General features: G+C 46.6%; 2 long non-coding RNA genes across 3 annotated transcripts; one reads left to right on the top strand and one right to left on the bottom strand.

Annotated features, from left to right (window-relative positions):
- The first annotated feature begins 11,360 nt into the window (after nt 1-11,360).
- On the top strand, nt 11,361-12,428 carry LOC121845142. 2 transcript variants are annotated; one of them, XR_006082391.1, is made up of 4 exons: nt 11,361-11,964; nt 12,061-12,090; nt 12,190-12,267; nt 12,358-12,428. It is a non-coding gene; the product is annotated as an uncharacterized LOC121845142 (long non-coding RNA). The 2 variants fall into 2 exon arrangements; XR_006082392.1 differs by lacking the exon at nt 12,061-12,090.
- A 465-nt stretch (nt 12,429-12,893) lies between these two features.
- LOC121845141 lies at nt 12,894-13,792 on the bottom strand. Its single transcript, XR_006082390.1, has 2 exons — nt 13,759-13,792; nt 12,894-13,569 (listed from the first exon to the last, which is right to left on the bottom strand). It is a non-coding gene; the product is annotated as an uncharacterized LOC121845141 (long non-coding RNA).
- Nucleotides 13,793-13,854: the final 62 nt, after the last annotated feature.

Raw genomic sequence — 13,854 nt, forward strand, 5'->3', positions numbered from 1 at the left:
GGTCTAGAGTAGTCTACTGATAAACCACAGCTGGTCTAGAGTAGTCTACTGATAAACCACAGCTGGCCTAGAGTAGTCTACTGATAAACCACAGCTGGTCTAGAGTAGTCTACTGATAAACCACAGCTGGCCTAGAGTAGTCTACTGATAAACCACAGCTGGTCTAGAGTAGTCTACTGATAAACCACAGCTGGTCTAGAGTAGTCTACTGATAAACCACAGCTGGTCTAGAGTAGCCTACTGATAAACCACAGCTGGTCTAGAGTAGTCTACTGATAAACCACTGCTGGCCTAGAGTAGTCTACTGATAAACCACAGCTGGTCTAGAGTAGTCTACTGATAAACCACAGCTGGTCTAGAGTAGTCTACTGATAAACCACAGCTGGTCTAGAGTAGCCACTGATAAACCACAGCTGGTCTAGAGTAGTCTACTGCTAAACAACAGCTGGTCTAGAGTAGCCTACTGGTAAACCACAGCTGGTCTAGAGTAGTCTACTGATAAACCACAGCTGGTCTAGAGTAGTCTACTGATAAACCACAGCTGCAGGTAGCCTACTGGTAAACCACAGCTGGCCTAGAGTAGTCTACTGATAAACCACAGCTGGTCTAGAGTAGTCTACTGGTAAACCACAGCTGGTCTAGTGTAGTCTACTGATAAACCACAGCTGGTCTAGAGTAGTCTACTGATAAACCACAGCTGGTCTAGAGTAGTCTACTGATAAACCACAGCTGGTCTAGAGTAGCCTGATAAACCACAGCTGGTCTAGAGTAGTCTACTGATAAACCACAGCTGGTCTAGAGTAGTCTACTGATAAACCACAGCTGGTCTAGAGTAGTCTACTGGTAAACCACAGCTGGTCTAGAGTAGTCTACTGATAAACCACAGCTGGTCTAGAGTAGTCTACTGGTAAACCACAGCTGGTCTAGAGTAGCCTACTGGTAAACCACAGCTGGCCTAGAGTAGTCTACTGATAAACCACAGCTGCAGGTAGTCTACTGATAAACCACAGCTGGTCTAGAGTAGTCTACTGATAAACCACAGCTGGTCTAGAGTAGCCTGATAAACCACAGCTGGTCTAGAGTAGTCTACTGATAAACCACAGCTGGTCTAGAGTAGTCTACTGATAAACCACAGCTGGTCTAGAGTAGCCTGATAAACCACAGCTGGTCTAGAGTAGTCTACTGATAAACCACAGCTGGTCTAGAGTAGTCTACTGATAAACCACAGCTGGTCTAGAGTAGCCTGATAAACCACAGCTGGTCTAGAGTAGTCTACTGATAAACCACAGCTGGTCTAGAGTAGTCTACTGATAAACCACAGCTGGTCTAGAGTAGTCTACTGGTAAACCACAGCTGGTCTAGAGTAGTCTACTGATAAACCAAAGCTGGTCTAGAGTAGTCTACTGATAAACCTCAGCTGGTCTAGAGTAGTCTACTGATAAACCACAGCTGGTCTAGAGTAGTCTACTGATAAACCACAGCTGGTCTAGAGTAGTCTACTGATAAACCACAGCTGGTCTAGAGTAGTCTACTGATAAACCACAGCTGGTCTAGAGTAGCCTACTGATAAACCACAGCTGGTCTAGAGTAGTCTACTGATAAACCACTGCTGGCCTAGAGTAGTCTACTGATAAACCACAGCTGGTCTAGAGTAGTCTACTGATAAACCACAGCTGGTCTAGAGTAGTCTACTGATAAACCACAGCTGGTCTAGAGTAGCCTACTGATAAACCACAGCTGGTCTAGAGTAGTCTACTGCTAAACAACAGCTGGTCTAGAGTAGCCTACTGGTAAACCACAGCTGGTCTAGAGTAGTCTACTGATAAACCACAGCTGGTCTAGAGTAGTCTACTGATAAACCACAGCTGCAGGTAGCCTACTGATAAACCACTGATGGTCTAGAGTAGTCTACTGATAAACCACTGCTGGTCTAGAGTAGTCTACTGATAAACCACAGCTGGCCTAGAGTAGTCTACTGATAAACCACTGCTGGCCTAGAGTAGTCTACTGATAAACCACTGCTGGCCTAGAGTAGCCTACTGGTAAACCACAGCTGGTCTAGAGTAGTCTACTGATAAACCACAGCTGGTCTAGAGTAGTCTACTGATAAACCACAGCTGGTCTAGAGTAGTCTACTGATAAACCACAGCTGGTCTAGAGTAGTCTACTGATAAACCACAGCTGGTCTAGAGTAGTCTACTGATAAACCACAGCTGGCCTAGAGTAGTCTACTGATAAACCACAGCTGGTCTAGAGTAGTCTACTGATAAACCACAGCTGGCCTAGAGTAGTCTACTGATAAACCACAGCTGGTCTAGAGTAGTCTACTGATAAACCACAGCTGGTCTAGAGTAGTCTACTGATAAACCACAGCTGGTCTAGAGTAGCCTACTGATAAACCACAGCTGGTCTAGAGTAGTCTACTGATAAACCACTGCTGGCCTAGAGTAGTCTACTGATAAACCACAGCTGGTCTAGAGTAGTCTACTGATAAACCACAGCTGGTCTAGAGTAGTCTACTGATAAACCACAGCTGGTCTAGAGTAGCCACTGATAAACCACAGCTGGTCTAGAGTAGTCTACTGCTAAACAACAGCTGGTCTAGAGTAGCCTACTGGTAAACCACAGCTGGTCTAGAGTAGTCTACTGATAAACCACAGCTGGTCTAGAGTAGTCTACTGATAAACCACAGCTGCAGGTAGCCTACTGGTAAACCACAGCTGGCCTAGAGTAGTCTACTGATAAACCACAGCTGGTCTAGAATAGTCTACTGGTAAACCACAGCTGGTCTAGTGTAGTCTACTGATAAACCACAGCTGGTCTAGAGTAGTCTACTGATAAACCACAGCTGGTCTAGAGTAGTCTACTGATAAACCACAGCTGGTCTAGAGTAGCCTGATAAACCACAGCTGGTCTAGAGTAGTCTACTGATAAACCACAGCTGGTCTAGAGTAGTCTACTGATAAACCACAGCTGGTCTAGAGTAGTCTACTGGTAAACCACAGCTGGTCTAGAGTAGTCTACTGATAAACCACAGCTGGTCTAGAGTAGTCTACTGGTAAACCACAGCTGGTCTAGAGTAGCCTACTGGTAAACCACAGCTGGCCTAGAGTAGTCTACTGATAAACCACAGCTGCAGGTAGTCTACTGATAAACCACAGCTGGTCTAGAGTAGTCTACTGATAAACCCAGCTGGTCTAGAGTAGCCTGATAAACCACAGCTGGTCTAGAGTAGTCTACTGATAAACCACAGCTGGTCTAGAGTAGTCTACTGATAAACCACAGCTGGTCTAGAGTAGCCTGATAAACCACAGCTGGTCTAGAGTAGTCTACTGATAAACCACAGCTGGTCTAGAGTAGTCTACTGATAAACCACAGCTGGTCTAGAGTAGCCTGATAAACCACAGCTGGTCTAGAGTAGTCTACTGATAAACCACAGCTGGTCTAGAGTAGTCTACTGATAAACCACAGCTGGTCTAGAGTAGTCTACTGATAAACAACAGCTGGTCTAGAGTAGCCTACTGGTAAACCACAGCTGGTCTAGAGTAGTCTACTGATAAACCACAGCTGGTCTAGAGTAGTCTACTGATAAACCACAGCTGCAGGTAGCCTACTGGTAAACCACAGCTGGCCTAGAGTAGTCTACTGATAAACCACAGCTGGTCTAGAGTAGTCTACTGGTAAACCACAGCTGGTCTAGAGTAGTCTACTGATAAACCACAGCTGGTCTAGAGTAGTCTACTGATAAACCACAGCTGGTCTAGAGTAGTCTACTGATAAACCACAGCTGGTCTAGAGTAGCCTGATAAACCACAGCTGGTCTAGAGTAGTCTACTGATAAACCACAGCTGGTCTAGAGTAGTCTACTGATAAACCACAGCTGGTCTAGAGTAGTCTACTGATAAACCACAGCTGGTCTAGAGTAGTCTACTGATAAACCACAGCTGGTCTAGAGTAGTCTACTGATAAACCACAGCTGGTCTAGAGTAGTCTACTGGTAAACCACAGCTGGTCTAGAGTAGTCTACTGATAAACCAAAGCTGGTCTAGAGTAGTCTACTGATAAACCTCAGCTGGTCTAGAGTAGTCTACTGATAAACCACAGCTGGTCTAGAGTAGTCTACTGATAAACCACAGCTGGTCTAGAGTAGTCTACTGATAAACCACAGCTGGTCTAGAGTAGTCTACTGATAAACCACAGCTGGTCTAGAGTAGCCTACTGATAAACCACAGCTGGTCTAGAGTAGTCTACTGATAAACCACTGCTGGCCTAGAGTAGTCTACTGATAAACCACAGCTGGTCTAGAGTAGTCTACTGATAAACCACAGCTGGTCTAGAGTAGTCTACTGATAAACCACAGCTGGTCTAGAGTAGCCTACTGATAAACCACAGCTGGTCTAGAGTAGTCTACTGCTAAACAACAGCTGGTCTAGAGTAGCCTACTGGTAAACCACAGCTGGTCTAGAGTAGTCTACTGATAAACCACAGCTGGTCTAGAGTAGTCTACTGATAAACCACAGCTGCAGGTAGCCTACTGATAAACCACTGATGGTCTAGAGTAGTCTACTGATAAACCACTGCTGGTCTAGAGTAGTCTACTGATAAACCACAGCTGGCCTAGAGTAGTCTACTGATAAACCACTGCTGGCCTAGAGTAGTCTACTGATAAACCACTGCTGGCCTAGAGTAGCCTACTGGTAAACCACAGCTGGTCTAGAGTAGTCTACTGATAAACCACAGCTGGTCTAGAGTAGTCTACTGATAAACCACAGCTGGTCTAGAGTAGTCTACTGATAAACCACAGCTGGTCTAGAGTAGTCTACTGATAAACCACAGCTGGTCTAGAGTAGTCTACTGATAAACCACAGCTGGCCTAGAGTAGTCTACTGATAAACCACAGCTGGTCTAGAGTAGTCTACTGATAAACCACAGCTGGCCTAGAGTAGTCTACTGATAAACCACAGCTGGTCTAGAGTAGTCTACTGATAAACCACAGCTGGTCTAGAGTAGTCTACTGATAAACCACAGCTGGTCTAGAGTAGCCTACTGATAAACCACAGCTGGTCTAGAGTAGCCTACTGATAAACCACAGCTGGTCTAGAGTAGTCTACTGATAAACCACTGCTGGCCTAGAGTAGTCTACTGATAAACCACAGCTGGTCTAGAGTAGTCTACTGATAAACCACAGCTGGTCTAGAGTAGTCTACTGATAAACCACAGCTGGTCTAGAGTAGCCACTGATAAACCACAGCTGGTCTAGAGTAGTCTACTGCTAAACAACAGCTGGTCTAGAGTAGCCTACTGGTAAACCACAGCTGGTCTAGAGTAGTCTACTGATAAACCACAGCTGGTCTAGAGTAGTCTACTGATAAACCACAGCTGCAGGTAGCCTACTGGTAAACCACAGCTGGCCTAGAGTAGTCTACTGATAAACCACAGCTGGTCTAGAGTAGTCTACTGGTAAACCACAGCTGGTCTAGTGTAGTCTACTGATAAACCACAGCTGGTCTAGAGTAGTCTACTGATAAACCACAGCTGGTCTAGAGTAGTCTACTGATAAACCACAGCTGGTCTAGAGTAGCCTGATAAACCACAGCAGGTCTAGAGTAGTCTACTGATAAACCACAGCTGGTCTAGAGTAGTCTACTGATAAACCACAGCTGGTCTAGAGTAGTCTACTGGTAAACCACAGCTGGTCTAGAGTAGTCTACTGATAAACCACAGCTGGTCTAGAGTAGTCTACTGGTAAACCACAGCTGGTCTAGAGTAGCCTACTGGTAAACCACAGCTGGCCTAGAGTAGTCTACTGATAAACCACAGCTGCAGGTAGTCTACTGATAAACCACAGCTGGTCTAGAGTAGTCTACTGATAAACCACAGCTGGTCTAGAGTAGTCTACTGATAAACCACAGCTGGTCTAGAGTAGTCTACTGATAAACCACAGCTGGTCTAGAGTAGTCTACTGATAAACCACAGCTGGTCTAGAGTAGTCCTGATAAACCACAGCTGGTCTAGAGTAGTCTACTGATAAACCACAGCTGGTCTAGAGTAGTCCTGATAAACCACAGCTGGTCTAGAGTAGTCTACTGATAAACCACAGCTGGTCTAGAGTAGTCTACTGATAAACCACAGCTGGTCTAGAGTAGTCTACTGATAAACCACAGCTGGTCTAGAGTAGTCTACTGATAAACCACAGCTGGTCTAGAGTAGTCTACTGGTAAACCACAGCTGGTCTAGAGTAGCCTACTGATAAACCACAGCTGGCCTAGAGTAGTCTACTGATAAACCACAGCTGCAGGTAGTCTACTGATAAACCACAGCTGGTCTAGAGTAGTCTACTGATAAACCACAGCTGGTCTAGAGTAGCTACTGATAAACCACAGCTGGTCTAGAGTAGTCTACTGATAAACCACAGCTGGTCTAGAGTAGTCTACTGATAAACCACAGCTGGTCTAGAGTAGCTACTGATAAACCACAGCTGGTCTAGAGTAGTCTACTGATAAACCACAGCTGGTCTAGAGTAGTCTACTGATAAACCACAGCTGGTCTAGAGTAGCCTGATAAACCACAGCTGGTCTAGAGTAGTCTACTGATAAACCACAGCTGGTCTAGAGTAGTCTACTGATAAACCACAGCTGGTCTAGAGTAGTCTACTGATAAACAACAGCTGGTCTAGAGTAGCCTACTGGATAAACCACAGCTGGTCTAGAGTAGTCTACTGATAAACCACAGCTGGTCTAGAGTAGTCTACTGATAAACCACAGCTGGCAGGTAGCCTACTGATAAACCACAGCTGGCCTAGAGTAGTCTACTGATAAACCACAGCTGGTCTAGAGTAGTCTACTGATAAACCACAGCTGGTCTAGAGTAGTCTACTGATAAACCACAGCTGGTCTAGAGTAGTCTACTGATAAACCACAGCTGGTCTAGAGTAGTCTACTGATAAACCACAGCTGGTCTAGAGTAGCCTGATAAACCACAGCTGGTCTAGAGTAGTCTACTGATAAACCACAGCTGGTCTAGAGTAGTCTACTGATAAACCACAGCTGGTCTAGAGTAGTCTACTGATAAACCACAGCTGGTCTAGAGTAGTCTACTGATAAACCACAGCTGGTCTAGAGTAGTCTACTGATAAACCACAGCTGGTCTAGAGTAGTCTACTGATAAACCACAGCTGGTCTAGAGTAGTCTACTGATAAACCAAAGCTGGTCTAGAGTAGTCTACTGATAAACCACAGCTGGTCTAGAGTAGTCTACTGATAAACCACAGCTGGTCTAGAGTAGTCTACTGATAAACCACAGCTGGTCTAGAGTAGTCTACTGATAAACCACAGCTGGTCTAGAGTAGTCTACTGATAAACCACAGCTGGTCTAGAGTAGTCTACTGATAAACCACAGCTGGTCTAGAGTAGTCTACTGATAAACCACTGCTGGCCTAGAGTAGTCTACTGATAAACCACAGCTGGTCTAGAGTAGTCTACTGATAAACCACAGCTGGTCTAGAGTAGTCTACTGATAAACCACAGCTGGTCTAGAGTAGTCTACTGATAAACCACAGCTGGTCTAGAGTAGTCTACTGATAACAACAGCTGGTCTAGAGTAGTCTACTGATAAACCACAGCTGGTCTAGAGTAGTCTACTGATAAACCACAGCTGGTCTAGAGTAGTCTACTGATAAACCACAGCTGGCAGGTAGCCTACTGATAAACCACAGCTGGCCTAGAGTAGTCTACTGATAAACCACAGCTGGTCTAGAGTAGTCTACTGATAAACCACAGCTGGTCTAGAGTAGTCTACTGATAAACCACAGCTGGTCTAGAGTAGTCTACTGATAAACCACAGCTGGTCTAGAGTAGTCTACTGATAAACCACAGCTGGTCTAGAGTAGACTGATAAACCACAGCTGGTCTAGAGTAGTCTACTGATAAACCACAGCTGGTCTAGAGTAGTCTACTGATAAACCACAGCTGGTCTAGAGTAGTCTACTGATAAACCACAGCTGGTCTAGAGTAGCCTGATAAACCACAGCTGGTCTAGAGTAGTCTACTGATAAACCACAGCTGGTCTAGAGTAGTCTACTGATAAACCACAGCTGGTCTAGAGTAGTCTACTGATAAACCACAGCTGGTCTAGAGTAGTCTACTGATAAACCACAGCTGGTCTAGAGTAGTCTACTGATAAACCACAGCTGGTCTAGAGTAGCCTACTGTAAACCACAGCTGGCCTAGAGTAGTCTACTGATAAACCACAGCTGCAGGTAGTCTACTGATAAACCACAGCTGGTCTAGAGTAGTCTACTGATAAACCACAGCTGGTCTAGAGTAGTCTACTGATAAACCACAGCTGGTCTAGAGTAGTCTACTGATAAACCACAGCTGGTCTAGAGTAGTCTACTGATAAACCACAGCTGGTCTAGAGTAGTCTACTGATAAACCACAGCTGGTCTAGAGTAGTCTACTGATAAACCACAGCTGCAGGTAGTCTACTGATAAACCACAGCTGGTCTAGAGTAGTCTACTGATAAACCACAGCTGGTCTAGAGTAGTCTACTGATAAACCACAGCTGGTCTAGAGTAGTCTACTGATAAACCACAGCTGGTCTAGAGTAGTCTACTGATAAACCACAGCTGGTCTAGAGTAGTCTACTGATAAACCACAGCTGGTCTAGAGTAGTCTACTGATAAACCACAGCTGGTCTAGAGTAGTCTACTGATAAACCACAGCTGGTCTAGAGTAGTCCTGATAAACCACAGCTGGTCTAGAGTAGTCTACTGATAAACCACAGCTGGTCTAGAGTAGTCTACTGATAAACCACAGCTGGTCTAGAGTAGTCTACTGATAAACCACAGCTGGTCTAGAGTAGTCTACTGATAAACCACAGCTGGTCTAGAGTAGTCTACTGATAAACCACAGCTGGTCTAGAGTAGTCTACTGATAAACCACAGCTGGTCTAGAGTAGTCTACTGATAAACCACAGCTGGTCTAGAGTAGTCTACTGATAAACCACAGCTGGTCTAGAGTAGTCCTGATAAACCACAGCTGGTCTAGAGTAGTCTACTGATAAACCACAGCTGGTGCTAGAGTAGTCTACTGATAAACCACAGCTGGTCTAGAGTAGTCTACTGATAAACCACAGCTGGTCTAGAGTAGTCTACTGATAAACCACAGCTGGTCTAGAGTAGTCTACTGATAAACCACAGCTGGTCTAGAGTAGTCTACTGATAAACCACAGCTGGTCTAGAGTAGTCTACTGATAAACCACAGCTGGTCTAGAGTAGTCTACTGATAAACCACAGCTGGTCTAGAGTAGCCTGATAAACCACAGCTGGTCTAGAGTAGTCTACTGATAAACCACAGCTGGTCTAGAGTAGTCTACTGATAAACCACAGCTGGTCTAGAGTAGTCTACTGATAAACCACAGCTGGTCTAGAGTAGTCTACTGATAAACCACAGCTGGTCTAGAGTAGTCTACTGATAAACCACAGCTGGTCTAGAGTAGTCTACTGATAAACCACAGCTGCAGGTAGTCTACTGATAAACCACAGCTGCAGGTAGTCTACTGATAAACCACAGCTAGGGTCTGGAGTTTTACCTGGTTTATTACTATGTCATATCATACTACTAGGGTCTGGAGTTTTACCTGGTTTATTACTGTCATATCATACTACTAGGGCCTGGAGTTTTACATGGTTTGTTACTATGTCATTTCATACTAGGGCCTGGAGTTTTACCTGGTTTATTACTGTCATATCATACTACTAGGGCCTGGAGTTTTACCTGGTATATTACCATGTCATATCATACTAGGGTCTGGAGTTTTACCATGTCATATCATACTAGGGTCTGGAGTTTTACCTGGTTTATTACTATGTCATATCATACTACTAGGGCCTGGAGTTTTACCTGTTTCTGTATCAGAACAGACAGTAAAATGTGCATGTTAGGACCTAGTCCAACCCTCTAACCACTAAGCTACCCTGCCCTGTGAGGACCATACTTCTGTCTCACTTCTCGTCTGTCTGGACATGTTCCTGTACTGATGAATGCAGAGAATACCAGGGGAGTCTTTTCTTCACCTCAGGCCCATTTATAGTCATCAATCACCACAGGCACACCGTGTTCTTATTCCGGACAAATGGCACCCTATTCCCTTCCTAGTGCACTACTTCAGACCAGGTCAGACCCTTCTTCTAAGTATGACGTGTTTAAAGCAGGTCTGGTACATATTTCAGTGTTCGACCGACCCCAGACGGTACCGGCCGACCACCAGGCGGTACCGGCCGACCACCAGGCGGTACCGGCCGACCACCAGACGGTACCGGCAGACCACCAGGCGGTACCGACCACCACCAGTGACAAGAAAAACAAGTGCTACCCGTTGAATTGTTGATGAATTTATTCCCCATTTTAAATCAATGACTACAAAATGTTTCAGACAGGCGACGGCTGCATTGCCTCACCTCAGCGACAGACAAAAAGGACACTTGGAAACAACCAAACCTAGAGATGAAGGAAAGAGCATCCTTTCACACCAACTGATGATGCCTTGTGGAAAACAGACTGTGTGACCTTACAGGCCCCTCTCTCCCTGCATCCAAAATGGTGTGCTTCTTTTGAGCAGCTCTAGAAATATATATCTATAATGCCTCTGAGAGGCTGTGAAGGGAGACATATTCTCAAAGAAAGACAATTACTGAAGCAGACATTCCCTTTCGAGACAGTTGTGGGTGAACCGGCGGCCATTTTGAGTGAGTGTAATTCCACGAGGGAGAGAAGGGAGTTGGAGTCCATTTACTCAGACAGGTACACAGTTATGGGTGAACCGGCGGCCATTTTGAGTGAGTGTAATTCAACGAGGGGGAGAAGGGAGTTGGAGTCCATTTACTCAGACAGGTACACAGTTATGGGTGAACCGGCGGCCATTTTGAGTGAGTGTAATTCAACGAGGGGGAGAAGGAGTCCATTTACTCAGACAGGTAAAATAATGAATCTCACTTCAGCACAACATATTTCCATTTATCTTTTACAATAAATACAGTCTTACAAAGAAAAAAAAAGATGTGAACAAACATTCAGTAGAAACCCACAGACAGACAACACTCGGTTTAGGCAGTGAAAGGTGAGAACTAACTAGATGCTGTTGGGGAGGGGAGGGTTTATCTAGTTCTCAGATTATCTGCTAAAACTGACCCAGTCTTGCATTAACATAAAGGGCCTGCAGCTAAAATGGCTCCCTATTCCCTACATAGTGCACTACTTTTGACCAGGGCCCTATGGGGAGGAACCCTATTCCCTACATAGTGCACTACTTTTGACCAGGGCCCTATGGGGGGGGGAACCCTATTCCCTACATAGTGCACTACTTTTGACCAGGGCCCCTATGGGGGGGGAACCCTATTCCCTACATAGTGCACTAGATAGGGAATAGGGAGCCATTTGAAATGAACCCCCATCAACACACCCCTCTCAACACAGGGTTTAACTCCTCAAGTTATCCTCGGAGAGCTGGACAGAGAGCAGGTAGGGAAAAAAAACACTCCCTCGTCATACTAGTCTCCCACACTTTAATTAAAGGTCTCCTCTTGTCCCCAACCAGAAGAACCACAGTATCGACAACCGTTTAAAATATCAGCCTGCTTCCCTGTCCTCTTTCAAACTATAGCAGCAGTATTCAATCTAGACGGAATGTTACTGAACCCCCAACAACAAGATGAATGAATATGGGTCATTCAACAAGTCTCATGTCTGCTAGGAGCAAGACAGTGGAGCCCATTGGACTTTCACAGTAATAATCACAACCATATTTTACAACTAAAAATGTGTGTTGCTACACCAACGCATGCAAATAAAACAATTCAACGGTCACATGTATGTCTCTGTGTTACAGGGTGTCTAGTCCAGGTGTGTCTAGTCCAGGTGTGTCTAGTCCAGGTGTGTCTCTGTGTTACAGTGTGTCTAGTCCAGGTGTGTCTAGTCCAGGTGTGCTCTGTGTTACAGTGTGTCTAGTCCAGGTGTGTCTAGTCCAGGTGTGTCTAGTCCAGTCCAGTGTGTCTAGTCCAGGTGTGTCTAGTCCAGGTGTGTATAGTCCAGGTGTGTCTCTGTGTTACAGTGTGTCAAGTCCAGGTGTGTCTAGTCCATGTGTGTCTAGTCCAGGTGTATAGTCCAGGTGTGTTCAGTGTGTTAGTCCAGGTGTGTCTAGTCCAGGTGTGTCTAGTCCAGGTGTGTCTCTGTGTTACAGTGTGTCTAGTCCAGGTGGGTCTAGTCCAGGTGGGTCTCTGTGTCCAGGTGTGTGTCTGTGTTCTCTGTGTTAGTGTGTCTAGTCCAGGTGTGTCTAGTCCAGGTGTGTGTCTAGTCCAGGTGTGTCTAGTCCAGGTGTGTCTCTGTGTTACAGTGTGTCTAGTCCAGGTGTGTCTAGTCCAGGTGTGTCTGTCCAGTGTGTCTAGTCCAGGTGTGTCTCTGTGTTACAGTGTGTCTAGTCCAGGTGTGTCTAGTCCAGGTGTGTCTAGTCCAGGTGTGTCTAGTCCAGGTGTGTCTAGTCCAGGTGTGTATAGTCCAGGTGTGTCTCTGTGTTACAGTGTGTCTAGTCCAGTCTAGTCCAGGTGTGTCTAGTCCAGGTGTGTCTAGTCCAGGTGTGTCTAGTCCAGGTGTGTCTCTGTGTTACAGTGGGTCTAGTCCAGGTGGGTCTAGTCCAGGTGTGTCTAGTCCAGGTGTGTCTCTGTGTTACAGTGTGTCTAGTCCAGGTGGGTCTAGTCCAGGTGTGTCTAGTCCAGGTGTGTCTAGTCCAGGTGTGTCTCTGTGTTAGTCCAGTGTGTCTAGTCCAGGTGTGTCTAGTCCAGGTGTGTCTAGTCCAGGTGTGTCTCTGTGTTACAGTGTGTCTAGTCCAGGTGTGTCTCTGTGTTAGAGTGTGTCTAGTCCAGGTGTGTCTCATCAAGGTGTGTCTCTGTGTTACAGTGTGTCTAGTCCAGGTGTGTGTCTAGTCCAGGTGTGTGTCTAGTCCAGGTGTGTGTCTAGTCCAGGTGTGTCTAGTCCAGGTGTGTCTAGTCCAGGTGTGTCTCTGTGTTACAGTGTGTCTAGTCCAGGTGTGTCCAGTCCAGGTGTGTGAAGATAAAACTTGTTGTAGACGACCCCTCTGGCATCACATGACAAAATGGCCTCCTATCCCCTTTCTAGTTCACTAGTTCCAGATGACATAGTTGGTCTAGTAGTGCACTAGATAGGGAATAGGGGCCATTCCAGATTGGAGAGTTGTCAGTGAGACAGGCAAGGATAAAGAGGGTTAAAATAAGCATGACCTGGGGTGGAGGGGTACAGGACTGGCCCTGGGGTGGAGGGGTACAGGACTGGCCCTGGGGTGGAGGGGTACAGGACTGGACCTGGGGTGGAGGGGTACAGGACTGGCCCTGGGGTGGAGGGGTACAGGACTGGCCCTGGGGTGGAGGGGTACAGGACTGGCCCTGGGGTGGAGGGGCTAGGGGTACAGGACTGGCCCTGGGGTGGAGGGGTACAGGACTGGCCCTGGGGTGGAGGGGTACAGGACTGGCCCTGGGGTGGAGGGGTACAGGACTGGCCCTGGGGTGGAGGGGCTAGGGGTACAGGACTGGCCCTGGGGTGGAGGGGCTACACAGGACTGGCCCTGGGGTGGAGGGGCTAGGGGTACAGGACTGGCCCTGGGGTGGAGGGGCTAGGGTACAGGACTGGCCCTGGGGTGGAGGTGCTAGGGGTACAGGACTGGCCCTGTGGTGGGGTACAGGACTGGACCTGGGGTGGAGGGGTACAGGACTGGACCTGGGGTGGAGGGGCTAGGGTACAGGACTGGCCCTGGGGTGGAGGGGTGGACTGGCCCTGGGGTGGAGG

The sequence above is a fragment of the Oncorhynchus tshawytscha genome, unplaced genomic scaffold (genome assembly GCF_018296145.1).
Source record: "Oncorhynchus tshawytscha isolate Ot180627B unplaced genomic scaffold, Otsh_v2.0 Un_contig_7101_pilon_pilon, whole genome shotgun sequence".
In the NCBI taxonomy this organism is placed as follows: domain Eukaryota; kingdom Metazoa; phylum Chordata; class Actinopteri; order Salmoniformes; family Salmonidae; genus Oncorhynchus; species Oncorhynchus tshawytscha.